Source organism: Macadamia integrifolia, chromosome 13 (genome assembly GCF_013358625.1).
Source record: "Macadamia integrifolia cultivar HAES 741 chromosome 13, SCU_Mint_v3, whole genome shotgun sequence".
Classification (NCBI taxonomy): Eukaryota; Viridiplantae; Streptophyta; class Magnoliopsida; order Proteales; family Proteaceae; genus Macadamia; species Macadamia integrifolia.
Window position 1 is genome coordinate 27,378,382 of NC_056569.1, and position 19,863 is coordinate 27,398,244.

General features: G+C 39.4%; 1 long non-coding RNA gene across 1 annotated transcript in view; it reads right to left on the reverse strand.

Annotated features, from left to right (window-relative positions):
- Window positions 1-6,795: 6,795 nt before the first annotated feature.
- The window catches only part of LOC122058904, a 13,860-nt gene continuing 792 nt past the window's right edge, over window positions 6,796-19,863 (reverse strand). The window contains exon 2 of the long non-coding RNA XR_006133979.1: window positions 6,796-7,084. This is a non-coding gene — a long non-coding RNA (uncharacterized LOC122058904). The remainder of the gene's footprint in view (window positions 7,085-19,863) is intronic.

The following is a 19,863-nucleotide window of genomic DNA, read 5'->3' on the forward strand; positions in this document are numbered from 1 at the left end:
CCATAAGGAACCCACTCTAATTTCCTCTGGCTCGGTTCCTGCATGGTTAAACCGGTTCAATCGCGAAATCAGACCGGGTTTAAGAAGCGGGGTATTACAAATAATGCCTGATAAGACAGGATGGGTGGGGGAGCAAAACAAAGCCAAGAGGGCTACAAAAGCATCAAACCAAAAGGGCAAGGCGGAGCTTGGGGGGAGAGGAGAGAATCATAAGGGGGAGGCCCCAGGAGACAACAATGAGCCTATTACTAAGGGAACATTGAACAGGCGGAGGGGGAGGGAGGCTCTTGGAAGAAACATCAAAATAGATGGCTTTTCAAATCTTATCAAATGAGCGAGAGTTGAAAATCCATTTATGAAGATTTCTCTCCATCTAGATGTGGTTGATTGCAGCATAAAAGGTGAGCTTCCCAATGGTGTTATAGATGGAAGAACTAGCAAAAGTCATATCAACCCAAATCCATTCTCTACTAAGGGAGAGCCCTCTTCTTCTCGAGGGCAACAATGGCTAAGGAATTTTTTCCAAATTGAGGAGAAAGGGCAGGAAAAGAAGAGATTGCCAACATTTATAGTACCATTCCAGTAGAGGCAGCAGGCGGAGGGGACTTGGATGTGCCAATGGATTAGAAAATACTTGGTTGGCAAGCAATTAGAGATGGCTCGCCAAGAAATGAAACTGTGATGTGTCCCTTAAAGCAAATGATGCTACGACAGAGAATAGTGGGGCATTGGCATTGAATGAAATCCCAAGCAGAGGCAGAGCTAAATAATCCAGGAGATGGGATCTAGGAGATCTTGCCTTGCCTTCCTCGGTGGCTAGGGGATAAGAGGAAAGGCAAACCAGATGTCAGTAAGGGAAGGAGAGATGGGGGGGACCTAGTGTCACTTCCGAGGAAGGCTTCAACCATGGTAGAGCGGCATAATCCAGAGGAGTAGATGGATCCGAGGCTAACAATGGAGAGAAGAATCCTCTGCAGGTGACCAGGGATCAAGCCATAGGGAGGTGTTGGCACCATTTCTTGTGGAGTAATGGATAGCCTCAAGGGCCTTGGATCTGGTGCTGAGGATGTTGCGCCAGACCTAGGAGGCATCAGAGCAGAGAGAGGCTGTCCAAAGGGAATCAATCTTGAGGAGAGAAGAATAGACTTAAGAGACCCAAATACTAGATTGCTTATATACAATCCTCCAGATAAGATTAAGCATGCCAAAGGTGTTGACATCTTTAATTCTTTTAAAGCCCAAACCTCCTTCAAATTTATGAAGACAAATAAAACCCAAGCTGGTGGGATGGAGAAATTTAGAGCAGTCTGTTCCTTTCCAAAGGAAGCAACAAAAAGGGACTTTGTGGCCTTGATTGTAGAGGAAGGGAGAACCAAGATGCTAGACCAGTAGAGATACATGGATTGGAGAACAGATCTAGCAAGCTCAAGGCAACCAAGGAGTTTGCCTTTCCAAAGCTAGAGCTTTTTCCTAATGAGGTCAAGCATATGAGTGCAACAGTGAGCAGAAAGCTATGCAGTAATAAAAGGGTAAGCCCATGCATTTGACAGGGAGATGACCAAGAGAGAAGCTAGTGAAAAGCAGAAGATTATAAGATTGTCAGCAAAAGCAAAGTCGGTGAGTAAAAGATATTTACATTTGGGGATGGGGATATGAGATGTTTGTCTGTATTGGATTGGATGAACCTGGAGAGAACCTCAAGCAAGAGAGAAAAAAAAGGGGGATAAAGGGCATCCTTGTCTAATGCCCATAAAGGAGTGGAAGAAACCCGCAGGGCTACCATTCACAATGATAGTTAGAGAAGCGAGGGAAGGAGATATAGGAGTAATCCAATGAACAAAAATCGAAGGAAAAGACATATGAAGCAGGATTTTAGAGATGAAGTCCCATTTGATATAATCAAAAGCTTTGTGGATGTCTATTTTGAGTAGGGGGAATGGGATTTTCTATCGAAACCTTAGGCAATTTCGTGGCACAACATTATGCTATCAACAATGCTTCTCCCAACAGTGAAGGCAGATTGGTTTGCACTAACCAGGGAGTCAACAATCGAATGAATATGGTTGGCGAGAATTTTGGCTATGACTTGTAAAGAAGGTCGTAGAGGTAGATAGGTTGAAAATCAGACATAGAGAAGGCTCCGTCCTTTTTGGGAATAAGGCAAAGGATTGTTTGGTTGATTCCTTTGGTCTGGGAAGGATTTGGAAGAAGCTACAGATGGTAGAGATGAGTTCGGGTCTGATGATATCCCAAAAGGAAGAGAAGAAGCCCATGTTAAAACCATCTGGTCTAACGTCTTTGATGATAGTGTAGGAGAGGATGGCAGCTAAGATTTCATCGTTGGAGGGAATGGTTTGGAGGTTGGGCAAGAGATGATTAGGAATGATTTTGATGATAAGGTTTGGAGGGAGAGGTTCAAGAGGAGGGGGGTGGGAGGGGGGAAAAGAGTGGAGAAGTAGTCCACAGCTTTGCCTTTGATATCAAAAGGAGAACGCGTAATGGAGCCATCTCTGGAAGTGAGCAACGGGATGGAGTTTAGCATTAGTCCTAGCCTAAAGCCATTAAATCCTAGATTTTTCGCAAAGAAATCTTTCTTCTTGGACAAGGAGGGATAAGAGCTCAGAAGCAATCGAGGTTTCTTCAGCCACAAGAAAGGGATTGTACAAGTCAGATTGGAGTCCAAACTGAATGCTCTCAAGCTTGTCTTTATAGATAGACACTCTAGAGGAGATGTTTCCGAAGGAAGTCTTCTCTAAACAACAACAATAACAAGACTTAGAATTATCCCAACTTAATGGGGTCAACTATATGGGTCCGTGCAAAACAAAATATGGAAATCTGAGGTCAAAAGAAAATAGGAGAAATGAAAGTAAAAAGGAAACAAGCACAGTCCAACAAGTCAGGAAAATATCAATTATATGGGGTTGACTACATGGGCTCCAGTAATGTAGAGCTACAATTGACAAGTCAACCTGATCCCAATGCTGCAGATGCTATCAAAGAACCACCAACAATCAAGGAAGTACACCAGCACAAAAAGATCCGACTAAAAGACAAATCAGATCTGAAGATCAAAGCTACTGATTCCCGGAACTAGGTTTCTGTGATCAATATATAAATCAGATGTGAAGGGCAAAATCAGGTACTGAAATAGGATTATAACGTATCATAAAACATTGGCAAGCATCATAAGAAACAAGAGGACACAGGTTACCTTAATCGACTGTGCTCTAGATCTGACAACCCACTACAAGACAAAAAATAGATGATTTCTAATAACTCAAAACGAGATGGTCAGAACAGGGGGAAACCAGGGTCAAGTTTCTCTCTGGGTGAGGGGAACCTTCGATCCAAAATAGGACCAATTCTGATGGTTCAGTTATCCTACATGGGGTGGATTGGAAGGGAAGAAATAGAGAGATTTCTGGGCAGAAATTGAAGAGTAACAGATTGATCAATTACCTGGAGATCCATAATGTTGTTTGAAGCCTAAGATAACTTGAATTACAGTAGGATAAGGAGGAGATTTAAAGGAGAAGAACCCCTCCGGCTTCACACTGCAGAGGGTCAGTTGCATCAGACACCAATTCCACCAAATGTGATCAAACCCACAGTAATTTTCTCAGCATTGTAGTGGTAGTAGCAGCAGTTTAATTCTTCAATATCGTGGAGCTTATGGCCATGCTTCATTTATAGTGATAATGGCGCCGCCGGTAGGGGGGGGGGGGAGAGAATACACCTAGGATTGGAAGGTTTCACAATAGGAAACCTCCCAATTGATTCTTCTCTAAACATAAGTTTCTTAAAAAAACTGAATAGAGACAATTAAAAGAATCTAGCTACTAATAACTTAAAACTTAAGAAGCTGTTCTTAAATTGACCCAACTAGTTCAAAAAATGAACCGAACCAGAAAATAAACCAAAACAAATATAACCCCCCAAATAACAAAAACGATAGGTTGTTGCCCAGCCCTACTCGATAGGCTGCTGGAGCCTATTCTCCCTCCTCGCGTAGGTCTTCAATGCTGCATCATCTTCCCCTCATTTCTGCCAAAATGTGCAATTTCTGCTAGAGTTTTGTTGGGCATTTTTTTTTTTTTTTGGGGCAGAGGGCAATGGCCATATTGGGTTCCGATACTTCATGAAACCTTATTTTAGCTTATATCAACTTATGTAAGCCTTCATATTATAAGAAAAGTCACACAAAGTGGTGGTTTAGATTTGCACCCTTGGTTGGCTAATATGCATTGAACCTTGTTGTGTATCTTGAGCCCCATCCAGTTGATATTAACCCTCTTTTTCTTTTTTCTTTTTTTTTTTTTTTTTTTTTTTTCAGATTTTTGTTGTATTTATGAAACCAGAAAAATAAAATAGAAATAGAAATATGACACCATGAGCCGTAGATCAGGCTCTGAAGTTTGAAATATAAAAATCGCATTACCAACTTTCGGGTATTTATCATATTTTTTGCAAAATATCATTTTTAGAGAGAAATTCATACCGTGAACTGTTTGAATGTGGCCAAATCTTCACTAATATGCAGCAAACGATGTCGTTAGAATGATGTGGCAACCCCAACACCATATTCCAGCAGTGTCGAGATGAGTGGCTAAAATAGGCCAAAATATGGGTTTTCCTTATTTCCTTAGAACAAAAGGGAAAAAAAAGCAAATATTGTGCAAGCCCGGTAAAAACTTCAACTAGGCACATTTGAAACAGGGTATTATAATTGTATCGCCAAAATGATATGATATAGGGTCTAAATTTTGGCAATAACAATTTGATTCTATCTTGTGAGTCCACCCCAATCCTTTCCTGCTCCCAACCCCCCTCTCCTACCGATCCCAAACCTTGGACCTCTCTTTTTAACCCTTTGGCTCCTTCTGCTAAGAACCGCCATGCTCTCCACTTCATTCCACCCTCCCTCCTTAGTGAGAAGACGATCGAGCTCTATCCAGCAAGCTTCCATGATTCTGAAATCTCTAAATGGAGATTTTTCCCTGTGGGGCACTTCCTTGGTAGTCGGCCTCCCTACCCCATAGTCAAATACTCTCTCTACAATCAATGGCATACCCATGACTCGATGGCATCTATTGTCCTGGAAAATGGAGTTTTTCTCTTCAATTTCTCTAATGAACAAAGTGTGCTCCGAGCAAATTGGAAAGAAGCAATTTTTTCTTCAACAATGGAACCAATTCATGCATCTCCAAGCCCCTTGATACCATTTGAACCTATTGTTTACCTATTTTCAACTTCTTTAACTCATCCTTTATTTCAGATAGGCGTATGTATCTAAGATTTGTAGTCTTTTGATGGTTATTACGACTTTCTACGACAATATTAATTGTATTGTATTTTATTCATTAAGTTGTAGAAATAGTTTTTCCATCTCTTTAATAACCTAATAACTTGGTAATATTTTATCATAGTCACTTTTAATTTATCTAATATGATTTGAAAAATATCTACAAAACTTCCAAAACTTACCAAACCTAATTTTCAATATGGGGGGGAGGAGGGGGAAATGAACTTTGAAGTAACTGCATAGCATTTGAGAGTGATATTATGGAAGAAATTTCCAGTTCTCCCTTTCTTTTATTACGAAATTGTTCAAGCGTGGAATTTAGCATTCAAATAGTCCCAAAGGTCTGCATGTTTCAAAACTTGTCCTGAAATAGCAGTTTAGAAGATGGACGCAGCAATTAGACAATGTAATGAGAAAGCACAGAGATAAAAGGATCAAAGGAAAGAAGGTAAAAGACAAACAGACTAAGAACAAACTTCCAAATAGCTTCTCTGTGGATTTAATCGCCACTTAAAGTAACCCAGTCCACAGGAATCTTCACTAGTTTTGAAAACAAATATTAGTTATTATAATATTCATGGGGATACGTTGATCTGCATATGGAAATTGTAGCAGTGCATGACCGATACGGCACAAGACAATATGGTCCTTAATAAGTTTCACATCCAAGGAATCATAAATATCAGAGGAAGGACAATACATGGATTAAATAAGGGATTCCAGATATGAAATTAGAGCAGCATCCATGTAAAATATGTATTCACAGAATAGGTCAACCTACTCCATCAACAAGCAATGGATCAGAAATAAAAATGAGACGGAATCTTACAACTCAGAACCGCCTAACATTTCCATAGACATTTATTTATGAACAAATAAATACATGATCATGGAATCGGCTGAGAGATAACATAGAGAACGTATTAAAAAAAAAAAAAAAATAGAGCGAATTGACAAAGAGACAGCAGGGAGAAGTGTGTAAATTTCTAGCACGAAGGGGATAAACAAGTATTACATGATTTTGGAAAAGCCCTAGCGTTGAGCCAGCTCATTTAACTAAAACCAGTCTGAGCTGAGCCTGAACAAAGTATAACTTCAGCTTGGTGTTGGCTCAGCCTATCACATATATCATTGGTGTAATGACGTAATCAATAGAAACTAGGGCTTATTTTTTATTCAGATTGGCCTGTTAAATATATTGTCTACCAAAATAATAATTATATAAACGTCAACACCATACCTCATCTTCCCCATCCTGTATCATGGAGTAAGGAGGTATCATGGAGACAAAACCTTGATAATTGAGGGCTCAGCTTGACGACAGCCTGTGTAAAATAATTCATAATTGGCAGAGCTTCTAATCCATTTGACATTGTTTTTTTTTATTTTAAGTATGAGCATATCAGATGTGATAAATTTTCAAATGCACTTTATCTACTTACCAGATAGAAGAGTGTAAACGTTTCGACAAACCATTGCACTCTGTTTCATGTGGAATTAAATAATTAATAATTAAGCAATTTTTACACTCTTTAACAGACAGAAAGTGTGTTCAGTTTTAAAGTTGACGATGATATTCAGGAATCAAGATAATGAAATAGCAGACATGTCTCCATATCAATTCCAGTTTAAAAAAATCCTACCCATACGTACTGACAGTGTTAAGCCCTGGGGCAACAGAAATAGTTCCGACATGAGAAACAGCCCCATGAGATGGTCATAAGCCTATTATACCACAAAAACCTGCAAGTTCTCTCACACCTCCAACAGCATTGGCACCTACCATAGATTTTAACCCATAAGTAGGCTGTAAGAACATAAAAAAATGACCACACCAGGAGCAGCCTTGATATATCATTAAACTATTACCTCTTAATTCATCAGAAAAATGCAATCATCTCCATAACAGAATAGAAATTAAAGTAGAATTTATGCATCCACACTTAGATTCTAAAATAAAATCGTCCATGTCAAAAGCAGATGATCAAAATATTATAATTATCCGGCAAATATTTTGACTAAATATGACAAAAAATTGCCAATGTTTTATCACTGAAAGTTTTGACATAAAAAGAATCCCCATCAATTAAAAGAAGACAGTAGAGCGCAATAGAGTGGCCTTTAAGCTACGTTGATGAGGCTTTTGGGAGCCTATTCGACTGGAAAAAAAAAGAAGAAGCAGTCTTTTGCTTCAGAGAGGAGGGCTCTAGGGCTTTCTCAAACTTCTCTCTAGAAGCCAAGGACCAGTCCCCTAGGCAACACTCGAATGTGAGAGCAAGGGCAACAAGCAGCTGCACAAAACGAGAATATGGTATTTCAGAAGGATCCTCAAAGAAGAAAGTTGAAGTGAATGCGAGATGCCAACAGAATGATAGGCCAGACAGAAGCTAGGGTTGCTTTCTTCCTAACCCGTCTTTCCTTCTGTGTAGAAGATACAAAGTGAGTGCACGAGAAAAGAACGGGAACTAGGTCAATCTATTCTATGACGAAGCATCCGAAGCATAACTGGACACTCACACGATATCAAAGATTGTTGGGAAAGAATCAAACTACTACGCGGTCTACCGGGCAACGGCTTTCACACGTCGCAGTCATTCTGTTGCAAGAAAGAAGGGTCACAATGTTAGAGATATTAGTTATGTTGCTCTAAGGGTAGTTTGGGAACTAGTCATGTTATATTTTATTTTTCCCTTTTACCTCCAGAGGGAGGTGTGTGTAATTACTTGTAATATATTAGTGAAGCAATATATTTGAGTTAGAGAGGAATTACTCTCAACACACGATTCCACCATTCCATATTCCCTCCTCCTTCTTCCTCTTCCTCCTCCTCCTCCTCTTCTTCTTCTCCACCTCTCATCTCCTTGTTCTCTTCCCATCCTTATAATCTAACTTGGTATCAGAGAAGCACGGCTGGTTTGAGAGTTGAGCTACAAGTTCCTTCCCTCCTTCTCTTCTCTTTGGAACCCTACGTTACAAAGGGGTTCCAAGGAAATAGACTTCTATGTGAGAAGATTGAAGAAATCTTGAGATAGGCAAAGAGACCATGGAGACACCAAGGGAAGTTTCCCTTTGAAGAAAGAGACACTTGAAGGATGCAATAAGAAAAACTAGACCTAGGTAAGCTCACCGCCAGCTCTGGTTCACTTTTTCTCTTTCTCTCTCATCTGGTCAGCTTTGGAGCTGAAGCCAGGTCCATATGAGTCACCCACGGGTGTATTATCACCCCCTTAGTCTTGCTTCAAGCTTCCTTGAGTTGTGGCTGCACAACTCACTTCTCCTTTGGAAGTAGGGTACCACCAACCCTTTTTTTTTTTTTTTTGCCTTTTTGTCTCTGAAATTTGGCATGTGATGCTTCTGAGTGCTATGTGTTTGTAAGGTATGATTTTTAGGACCACTGAGCTCATATGTTATGATTTTACACCTTAGAACAAGTGGATGGTGTGAATTTCTTTCAAGTATATGCTTGGTTTGCTTGCTGAAAATTTTTTTCTGGCTCTGGGAAAGAAAATTTGGGTAGAGTGTGTACTCCCCATTTTGTGTGTGACCCCTTCTCTACAATATGTCTAAAGATAGTGGACTTGGACCATCGTTGGAGATGTTTCAGCCAGTGCATCAAGTAGTGCTACTCATCCTACTCCTGTGGCTTTTGATAACCCAAACATTCAAATTTCTATTGTGAAGTTGGACAACACCAATTATTTGGATTGGACTCATTCTGTGAAGCTTTCCTAACGGAGTAGGGGAAAGCTCGGGTATGTTACAAGTACCATTAAAGCTCCTAACCCAAGTGACCCATCATATCTAAAATAGGAGACTGAAAACTCTACTGTTATGGTATAGCTCATATTCTCTAAGAAACCTGAGACTGGAAGAAGGTTTATAAGAAAAGAGACTGTAAAAGACATTTGGGACAGTGTTACCAAAACTTTTGACCCTATAGGTGACACGACTAAGGTTTATCAACAGCTCTAAAAGGTCATTGCCATGAAGCAAGGGTATAGGACCATTTCTGAGTACTACAACATTGTCAGTAGTCTCTGGGAAGAGCATGATCACTATAGGGACATCCAACTATCTAATCTTGAAGATGAAGCTAAGGTTTACCGAACATTTGAAAATGAATCTGGTCTTATCTTGCTTGGTGGTTTGAATCCCGAGTATGAGCTAATCCGGATACAAATCTTGAGCCGACCTCCTCTTCCATCCCTTGATGAAGAATGTAGCTATCTGTAAAGTGAGGAGGCTAGGCGGGTGGTTATGAAACATGCTCCCTATTTTGAGCTGTCAGCTCATAGAGACATTGGCGTGGTGGTCGCTAAGGTTAAGGGCCACCTCGTGGAGATGACAGATGATGTGATTATTGTGGGAAATCTGGGCACATCAAAGAGAGATGCTGGTTCTTTATGGTTGTCCCCTTGGCATGCGTGGTGGATCTAGTGATGCTTGTGGTGGATGTTTAGGGGGAGCTAGAGCCCACAGTGTTCAGGCTAAGATTGATACTATGGGGTCTACTTCTAGCATACAAGCAAAGCACAGTTCCCTTACTGGGGAGGATATTGCAACTTTCTGCAGGGTCATGTCATAACTGGGGGAATCATCACCTTCTTCACTTATAGTGCCAGATTCCTCAGCTTCAGCCTTGTAGGTTTATTTATCTGCTCCTTCCACAGCTCCGTCTTGGGTTATTGATTCTGGTGCTATGGATCATATGACTGGTACGTCCCATTATTATGATACATACTCTATTTGTTCTGGTAGAAATAAGGTCAGGGTTGCTGATGGCTCCCTTCCCCCCATTTCTAGTAAGGGTAGCATTCCCGTTACTTCTTCCATTTCACTTGATTCTATTCTTCATGTTCCTAACCTTACCACTAATCTCTTATCTATGAGTCACTTAACAAAATCTTTAAACTATTGTGTCACCTTTTTTTCTTCTCATTATCTCTTTCAAGATTTGGTGACAAAGCAGATTATTGGCAGTGGGCGTGAGGAGAAAGGGCTATATTTACTTGAATTTCAATCACCTTTTTTGGCTACAACTCAGTCTAATGTGTGTGGACGTATTGATAGCAATTCTGTGGATTCTATGATGTTGTGGCACCAACGTTTAGGACATCCCTCCATTGTTATTATGAGGAAACAATTACCTCATTCATTTACTTCTTTTCCTAATTCTCATGTCTTTCATTGTGAACCATGTATTTTTGCCAAACATTGTGGTTCTTCTTATCTTTATCATGGTAATAGATCTAATGGTCCTTTTCACATTGTGCATTTTGATATTTGGGAGCCTTCTACTATTGCCTCTTTACTTGGTTTTCGCTTCTTTGTTTCATTTGTTGATGATATTTCCTGTTACTTGGATTGTTTTGATGAAGCATAAGAGTGAAGTGTATAATGCCTTTAAAAAATTTTATCATATGATATGTACCCAGTTTGACGCCCAGATTAAAATTGTTCTTTCTGACAAAGGGAGGAGTATCTGTATGGTGGTCTTTAGGATTTTTTTTTTTTTACAAATAATGGCATTATCCATCAACTGGCTTGTTGACACTCCCCAACAATATGGGGTAGCTGAGAGGAAAAACTGTCATTTGATAGAAGTTAGTAGGAGTCTTCTCTTTTGGCATGCATGTTTCTAAAACGTTTTGGTCTGATACTCTCCTTACTGCTACTTTTATCAACCGTATGCCAACAAAAATTATTGGCTCCGAAACTCCCTTGGACACCTTGTCTCCTCAGTCTTCTTCTTTCTCTCTTCAACATAAAGTATTTAGGTGTATCTGTTATGTCCATATTAATAAATCTTCTTGGACTAAATTGGACCCCAAGACTCTCAAATGTATCTTTCTTAGCTATTCTTCCACTACCAAAGGTTACATGTACAATCTTCTTCCACCTTTTTTTGCACCCTATCAGCATCCTTTTTTAGGGGAAGAATAATGAGAGTGAAAATACTACTGATGAAATCTCTTTTCTTTCCCCTTACCTATCTCCCCTTTAATGCTTGACATTGGGAAACACAAAGAGATGGATATTATTGATGTTGGTGATCACTCAAAAGGTGGTTCACGTTCTGGTAATGAAGAGGTGGATAGTGTGTACACAAGGAGGAGCAAGAAGACCTGCCAAGAATCCTCTTTGAATCCAAATCCTGAGATCCACCCTCCTCAGTCATGTAATATCCCTTCTTCCTCATTTAAGTTAGATCTTTCTATTGCTACTAGGAATGGAAAGAAAGTTTATACTAATCTTATAGCGCAGTTTGTTTCCTATGACTCTCTTTCTCTCTCTCTCCAACAGGTGTTGCCTTTACTATTACTCTCTCTCTCTCTCTCTCTCTCTCTCTCCAACAGGTGTTGCCTTTACTATTACTCTCTCTCTCTCTAGTTCTTTTAGTAAGAATATTTTTGAAGCTATGAGCCTTTAGTAATACTCTCTCTAGTTCTTTTACCAATAATATTTCTGAAGCTATGTCTGACTCTAAGTGGAAGCAAGTCATGACTTGAGGAAATGATGGCTTCGAGAAAAATTGTACCTGGAAATCGATTGACCTTCCAAGGGGGAGAACTCCAGTTGGATGTAGGTGGGTCTACACAATCAAGTACTGGTCAGATGTTACTATTGAGAGGTACAAGGCAAGGCTAGTGGCTAGAGAATACAACCAAGTGTAACGGATTGACTATCAGGAAACATTTGCTCCTGTGGCTAAACATAATTCCATAACATGGTACTTAGAAGAGGAGGTATATATGCAAACTCCTCCCGGCTTTAAGTTCCCTTCAGCTGTAGGAAAGGTGTGTCTTCTCAAGAAGGCTCTGTATGGTCATAAACAATCTCCAAAGGCTTGGTTTGAAAGATTTAGACAGGCCCCATTTTGAAAAATGGTTATTCCTTATGTAGTGGGTATGGTGAGTCAGTTTATGCATGCTCCCAAGAGTGGACACTTGGATGTTGTTTACCGCATCTCCAGTACTTGAAGTCCTCTCCAGGGAAAGGGTTACTTTATGCCAAGCATAACCACATAAGGATAGAAGGCTTCACTGATGCAGATTATGCTGGCTTAGTTTCTGACAAGAGGTATACATCAGGCTATTGTACATTTGTAGGTGGAAATCTAATCACATGGAGGAGCAAAAAATAACCTATGGTGGCTCGATCTAGTGCAAAGAGGCAGAGTTTAGAGCTATGGCTCACGGAGTGTGTGAGCTCCTCTGATAAAGAAGGTTGGTCCAAGAGTTGGGACTTGATATTGAGGCACCCATGAGGCTTTATTGTAACAACAATGTTATTATAAGTATAGCCCACAATCCTGTGCAACATGACAGAATAAAACGCATGGAGGGGGATAGACACTTTACTAAAGAGAAGATTTGACTCTAGTTATATATGTACACTTTTTGTGAGGACTGGAGATCAGCTGGCTGATATTTTCACAAAGCGGCGTCTTCATCATCAGTTTAGTATTCTACTATCCAAGCTAGGAATGTATGATATTTAATCTCCAGCTTGAGCAAGAGTGTTAGAGATATTAGTTATGCTGCTCTAAGGGTGGTTTGGGAACTAGTCATGTTATTTTATTTTTCCCTTTTACCTCCCTAGGGAGGGGTGTGTAATTACTTGTAATATATTAGTGAAGCAATATATTTGTGTTAGAGAGGAATTACTCTCAACACACGATTCAACCATTCCATCTTCTCTCCTTTCTCTTCTTCTTCTCCAACTCTCATCTCCTTGTTCTTTTCACATCCCTATATCCTAACTCAAAAAGATAGTGAGAAAAAAATTAAAGGAATGCCTTTTCCATCAGACCATCTCTTTTTTTTTAGGTAAATTACATTTGAGGTACCCAATGTTTTGAGAAAAGGGCGCTTAAGGTGCCTCATGCTTAAAAAGTGACATTTCAGGTTCCTTTTAATTGGTCTTGAGCCAAATTACTCTCGTCTATCTTTGCCCTCTCTCTCCCTTCCTTCACTCTACAAATCTCCTCCTCCTTGGCCCTGCCTTGGCTTCTCCACACCAACCATTTGCCTCCGCCCTCCCGCATCCCTCCCATGTGGCTCCCTCTCTCTCCCTCTATGCCTAATTTTCTTCCCTTCCTCGCCCTTTGCTCTCTCCCGCATCTCCTCTCCCCATATCTCCTAAAACTCCCTTCCCTGTACTCTCCTTCTCCCCTATGCCACCCTCTCCCTGGCCCTTCCCCCCATCCACTGCACCCTCACCTCTCCATGGCCCTCATCTCAGCTACACGACTTGCTACCCACTTCCCCCACCTTGTGCTATCCAGCTCTGCCACTTACTGCCCACCTAACCTGCCTTCTTCTACTCAGCTCACAACCTACCACCACGCATGCTTAAGAGAATAACACAAAATCAAATCCAATATCTCTACTCAATATAACAAGCCACTAATGAATCCAACCTTCTCTCTCACTGTCCCAAAAAAAAAAAAAAAAAAAAAAACCCTCAGATATAAGATTTTGCCCAGCATACGGAATATAAAACCAGAAATAAGGAATCAAAACTTTAAAACAAGCTTCATGCATCTCAACAAAAGTAATTCAATTCAATTATTGACAAGAAGTGAAGAGCAAACAATTGATCTGATTATAGTCCACGCTTTAAGAGCAATAGAAGGTTAGAGAAAAAAATGGGATTCGTAAGATAGGAAAGACGAAAAATAAACAATGTGGAAGCACGAAGATGGGTAGTAAATGGCAAGGAGGAAGAGTAATTCTTGAATGTGGGAAGGGGGTGGGGGCCGACTGTAGAGGGAGGATGATGCAGATTCTTCATCAAACTAGGCTTGTTTTATTTGGAATAAGCCTAGGGTTGGGCCTTTGATCCCATGTGTTTGAGTGTAATAGGCCACTTTTATGGGCCTAAAAGAGGGGCTTTAAGGTTGCATACGAGAATACTATTTTATTTCCCTTTTCATTAGTTTCCTTTTTAGTTGGGTTTGATTCAAATTATATTTGTTTCCTTAGGAGTCAAGTTATTAGTTGAGTCAAGTCATTTATAGTTAGTTTCTAATTTCTGTTTTTAGTAAGTATTGTATTAGGAGAACCTTCTAATTTGTAATTCCCTCTCCCATCAACATTATAAATAAAAAATAGGAGGCTCCTAAAGCTAGGAATGATTTTGATAAACAAATTAAAGGCTGCTGTTATTGTCATCTCTATGAAAAGTTGTCTTATGCTTGATCAAGGATGATGGAACTGGTGTTTGATCCAATTGACTATCTGCTATGTGAAGACCCAGAGGTCCTCTTCCTTAGCTTATGTTCTTCTTCTCTCAAAAACACAAAGTGCTACTGATCTGCTTAAGTTCTACAAGTATTAAATTCAATTTTTCTCTCAGTTCTGCTAGAAAATTGTAGATTCTGTGAGCAATTTTCAGAACCTGCCCAGACCTAACCAGCCATCAGTTTTGGCTGAATTTTGGATCAAAGTTAGGTCCTACCTAGAGGGAAACTCGACCTAAAGGGGAGTCTGTTCTGTCCAGGGGTTTGAGAGATATTAAAAGTCTCCTAATTTTTGTCTTCTAGTGATTTATGCATTCTATACCTAAAATCGGTAGGAGTTTTTCTTACCATTTCTAACTTCAATCTCCTGTGATTTATTATATGTCTGATGGGTTATGTGAAGCTTATTCTTGTCCTGAATAGTCTCTATTTTGTCACCTACTGATCTGGTCTGAGAATACCTAACCACTGATTTCGATAGCTTACTGGTTTATCCAATCTGCTCCTCCTCCTATTCTGATCTATAGTGTTGTTGTTGAGCTATCTTTTGTTGTTCTTCTGTTTAAAAAAAAATTCTGCAGTTGAAGGCTTAGTAGTTTATCTATCCTAGTCTACATTAAGTAGTATCAGAGTATGGTAGAGAACAACTCTACTGCTGAGATGTTGGCTTCCATGATAGAGATGTTATTGGCAACAGCAGGACAAAAGGCTTTTGATGCAAGGCTGCTAGCCGTGGAAACCCAACCCAACAGCCTACTCATGGTACTCATGTACCACCCGAGCATGATGCTCCTATGCATTCTACTACCCAAATTGCTTACAAGAGATCTAACCCTAATTTGAGAGGGCCACAAAGGATCCCTGTAGTACCATTGATGGAGGGCCGGTAGGGATAGAGAAGAATCCCTGATGAACTCAAAGTTACAAGGGAGGGAGAGAAGATTCACACAAGAAGGGGGGGGAGAATGGCACACTGCCCTCAAGCACTCAAACACTAAATTCAACTCATTCTTCAATATGTCCTCTAATTGAACGATTACAAGCATTTAATTAGTAAAAGAAAACCAACATTAAAAGTAAACCTACTCTAATTTGGAAACTCAAATTAATTGAAAAATAAATCCTAGTAGCTATCTCCTATTTAAGCTACCAAAAAAATAAGAGATTGCATGAGAATAGAAATAAAATCCTAAAAGATCCTACTAGCTAAAGACCCATATTGGATCCGGTTCAACTCTGTCTGGATACCCAGATGGGTTTGGATCGGTCCCTAGGTACGAGTCTGCATCGATTCCCTCAGAATTGAGAAAAACTCTTCCATGAGTTTCGTAGAACAGGAGAATTAATACCAATCAATCAACATCCATCCTTGCATATATAAAGTCACCATCAAAACCACAATCAAATGCTATGAAATCCATGACGCAAAGTTCATTGGTGAAATAGTGACTTGAAAAAATAAAACCAATCGGTTCACTGAAGAGATCAACCGATTTTAATTTTTCCACAAGTTAATTTTCAACTTCCGATGTTGCCATCTCATCTTCTTCCACCATTGGTGACTCATCTTCTAGCACTTCTACTTGTTACTCATGGCTGAGATCACGTAATTGAAGGTAGAGTGTGCTTGGGTGTTAATGTCCATGTAGTGTCGTTGAATCTCATCGAGTAGTGTCGTTGAATCTCATCGAGCTTCTCTCGTATCAATTGCATTTGTTAACGGATATCCAATAAAAGGTAAGGTTTCCTATTCCGAATCACCATGGACCCATTATGGCAAGAGAAAACTTAAAGCAAAGGGTGAATGGCAAAAAGTAAATAAATGGAAATTTAGAACAAGATGGCAAAAGTAGCAGGGCAAGGAGAGAAGATTCACACAAGAAGGGGGGAGGATGGCACATAGCCCTCAAGCATTTAAACACTAAATTCAACTCATTCTTCTATTTTTCAATCTGTCCTCTAATTGAATGATTACAAGCATTTAAATAGTAAAAGAAAATCAACATTAAAGGAAACCTACTCTAATTTGGAAACTCAATTTAATTGGAAACTAAATCCTAGTAGCTATCTCTTACTTAAGCTATCAAAAAATAAAAAATTGAATGAGAATAGAAATAAGATCCTAAAAGATCCTACTAGCCAAAGATCCGCATTAGATCCAGTTCAACTCTGTCTGGATACCCAGATGGGTTTGGATCGGTCCATGGGTACTAGTCTTCATGAACCACTAACTTTTGAAGACCACATGAGGAGTTATTTTGACAATGAATGTACTGCATACCATAGGCACTCGGGACTCACAGAAGGTCAATGTTGACCTCAAGGGGTATGGTGGTAGACATGACCCACAAGTGTTTTATGATTGGATATCAGCATTGGATGATTATTTGATTACTATGACCTATCTGAGGAACGGAAGACCAAATTAACTCTTGCTAAACTAATTGAGGCTGTTTGTGATTGGTTGAGAACCCATGTGCACAAACTTAAAGAATGTGGTAGAGAACCTACTACATAGAAAGAGATGAAGTAAGAATTGGCTAACAAATACTTGTCACGAAATTTCAAAGCTCACATATAGGATCAGATGAACTCTCTTCGTCAGGAAAATATGATCGTTGCAGAGTACATGAACAAATTTGATGCACTCTATTTTCGTACTGGCATTAAGGAGAATAAAAAGCAATTACTTTCTCGGTTTTGACTGAGGTTGTGGAATGAAATTAATAGGGGTATTGGTGTTACTGATGTGTACACAATGAGTGATTGCATTGACAAAGCTCTTCACGCAGAGGAATTAATAGAACTAGATGGTAAAAGGCTTGGTTTTCAAGCTGGAGAGCATGAGAAAAATTTCCAGCACCTAAGTCTATTACTACAACTCCTACACATGCCACATTTCCTCCATATTCTAACAAAGGGAAGACACCTATAACTAGTGGCAATAAAGTGCAATGTTATCACTGCCAAGAGGTTGGACACTATGCGAAGACTTGTCCACATCGCCAAAGAACAAATGTTGTTGCTAAAATTAAAAAGGCACATGATAAGGTAGACTTTGATCTATATCTGTATCCGCTTGAGGATGGGGATCTTAATATCTTTGATTAGGTCAATGCATATAATGATGGGTCTTGTGGTATTTATGTTACAAGTAATGTCTTGGTCACTGAAACCATGGAAGAAGACTCCACTAAAGAGAATAGAATAGACAATATTGAAGCCGTGGACGATGAGGTAGTGGTTCAGAGCACTCCACAACAATTCTATGAGATTCATGATGAAAAGGAAGAGCTTGTTCCTTCAATCATTGATGAAAAGGATACCAACGTTGACGACTCTATGCACACTACATTCACAGTTGATATTAATTTAGAGGTCAAGCATATAGAATTTGTTATGCCATTATGGTTATTTGAAGAGAGCCCCACGCCTTGAATACTACATTCTGAAAGTATATAAGCAACCATAATTTTTTTTGGGAATGGTCAAAGCTACTATTCACATGCTGTTTCCCCCTCATCACCGCTAAATTCGAGGACAAATTTTTTCAAGATAGGGAAAGTTAATTCAGATTCTTCATCAAACTAGGCTTGTTTTATTAGGAATAAGCATAGGTTTGGGTGTCATACATGTTGGGCCTTTGATCGCATGTGTATTGTGTGTGATAGGCCACTTTTATGAGCCTAAAAGAGAGGCTTTGATGTTGCATATGGGATTACTATTTTATTTCCTTTTTCAACAGTTTCCTTTTTAGTTGGTTTTGATTTAAGTTATATTTGTTTTCTTAGAAGTCAAGTCATTAATAGTTAATTTCTAATTTCAGCTAGTTTCTAATTTCTGTTTTTAGTTAAATATTGTATTATAAGATTAAATTAAGGTTTCCTTTAGGGTACCTTCTATTTTGTAATTCCCTCCACCATCAACATTATAAATAAAGAAGAGGAGGCTCCTAAAGCTCAGAACGGTTTTGATAAAAAAAATTAATGGTTGCTGCTATTGTCTTCTCCATGAAAAGTTATCTTGTGTTTGATCAAGGTTGATGGAACTGCTGTTTGATCCAGTTGACTCTCTGCGGTGTGAAGCCCAATAGGCTCATCTTCTTTTTCTCTCAACTACACAAAGTGCTACTGATATGCTCAAGTTCTTACAGGTATTAAATTCAGTTTTCCTCTCAGTTCTGCCCAGAAAATTACAGATTCTGTGAGCAATTTTCAGAACCTACCCAGACCTAACCAGCCATCAGTTTTGGCTGAATTTTGGATCGAATTTAGGTCATACCCAGAGGGAAACTCGACCCAAAGGGTAGTCTGTTCTGCCTAAGGTTTTGAGAGATATTAAGAATCTCCCAGTTTTTGTCTTCTAGTGATTTCTGCAGTTTGTACCTGAAATCGGTAAGAGATTTCTTGACCTTTTCTGACTTCAGCAATCTCCTGTCATTTATTATATGTCTGATGGGTTATGTGAAGCTTATTCCAATCCTGGATAGTCTCTATTTGGTCACCTACTGATCAGATCTGAGAATACCTAACCACTGACATCGATAGCCTACTGGTTTATCCAATCTAGTCCTTCTATTCTGGTCTATTGTGCTGTTGTTGGGCTATCCCTGGTTGTTCTTCTGATTAAAAAAAATCATGCAGTTGAAGGCTTGGTAGTTTATCTATCCTAACTACATTAGCAGAGGTGGGTAGCAGAGAGCAGAGATCGCAGGAGGGCGGAGATGGGCTCGGATCAATTAAGTCAGTACATCTTCCACTCATGTTTTGAAGGAAGTGTTTGATCTAATGTGGCTTACTATTGTGAAAAAAGGAGCAAGAAGGATTAAATATGAATCATATTGTTCCTCATTCCCTCCCCCCCAACGGTTTCAGGTATTAGATTAATCTGGTTCATTACTTATACTTGCATTTTGATTGCTTCTTCACCAATTTTCCCTAATTTTACCAAAAGGTACTGTTGTTCTAGACTAATTTGGACTATTTTATATAGTGTTTATTTCAATGACCTAGGTTATGGCAAGAGTGGAGTGAGGGCAGAGAGTGTTGAGGGAGGGGGTTGCAGGAATTTTGGGGTAGGGGAGGAGAGAGAGAGAAAGGCCAGATAGATGCAAGTATCCAAACACACCCAACTATAAGGGTAAAATTGGAAAAATAAAAAAGTTTACAAAATAACCAGTTAAACACACCCAACTATAAGGGTAAAATTGGAAAAATAAAAAAGTTTACAAAATAACCAGTTAAAATGAACACCAAACGTTGAGGGTACCTCATGTGTAATTTACCATTCTTTTTTTAAAACGGGGGGGGGGGGG